At 41.4% G+C, this 821-nt stretch overlaps 1 non-coding gene across 1 annotated transcript; it reads right to left on the bottom strand.

The window, feature by feature from the left end:
- Window positions 1–508: 508 nt before the first annotated feature.
- Window positions 509–616, bottom strand: LOC112731106 (small nucleolar RNA R71). The gene has a single exon (XR_003166898.1). It is a non-coding gene; the product is annotated as a small nucleolar RNA R71 (small nucleolar RNA).
- Between the last annotated feature and the right edge of the window lie 205 nt (window positions 617–821).

Below are 821 nucleotides of genomic sequence, written 5' to 3'. Positions count from 1 at the left end.
TTGTTGAAGCTGATCCAGAACCTGAAATGACTCTGAAGAGAAAACTAAGAGAAGTTAAATTACAACAATCCAGAGACAACCTTATTGAAAATTTCGAACAAGTAAAGGAGATGGCAGCCGAACCCAACAACAATAATGCAAGGAGGATGCTTGGTGACCTTACTGCACCTAATTCCAATTTACATGGAAGAAGCATCTCCATTCCGGCTATTGGAGCAAACAATTTTGAACTGAAACCTCAATTAGTTTCTCTAATGCAGCAGAACTGCAGGTTTTATGGACTTCCATCTGAAGATCCCTTTCAGTTCTTAACTGAATTCTTGCAGACTGTGATACTGTTAAGACTAATGGAGTAGATCCTGAAGTCTACAGGCTCATGCTTTTCCCTTTTGCTGTAAGAGACAGAGCTAGAATCTGGTTGGACTCTCAACCCAGAGATAGCCTGAACTCTTGGGATAAGCTGGTCACGGCTTTCTTAGCCAAGTTCTTTCCTCCTCAAAAGATGAGCAAGCTTAGAGTGGATGTTCAAACCTTCAGACAGAAAGAAGGTGAATCCCTCTATGAAGCTTGGGAAAGATACAAGCAGCTGACCAAAAAATGTCCTTCTGACATGCTTTCAGAATGGACCATCCTGGATATATTATATGATGGTTTATCTGAGCTATCAAAGATGTCATTGGATACTTCTGCAGGTGGATCCATTCACCTAAAGAAAACGCCTGCAGAAGCTCAAGAACTCATTGACATGGTTGCTAATAACCAGTTTATGTACACTTCTGAGAGGAATCCTGTGAGTAATGGGACGCCTATGAAGAAGGGAG

Source organism: Arachis hypogaea, chromosome 12 (assembly GCF_003086295.3).
Source record: "Arachis hypogaea cultivar Tifrunner chromosome 12, arahy.Tifrunner.gnm2.J5K5, whole genome shotgun sequence".
Lineage (NCBI taxonomy): Eukaryota > Viridiplantae > Streptophyta > Magnoliopsida > Fabales > Fabaceae > Arachis > Arachis hypogaea.
This window is presented reverse-complemented; position numbering and strand designations above follow the sequence as displayed.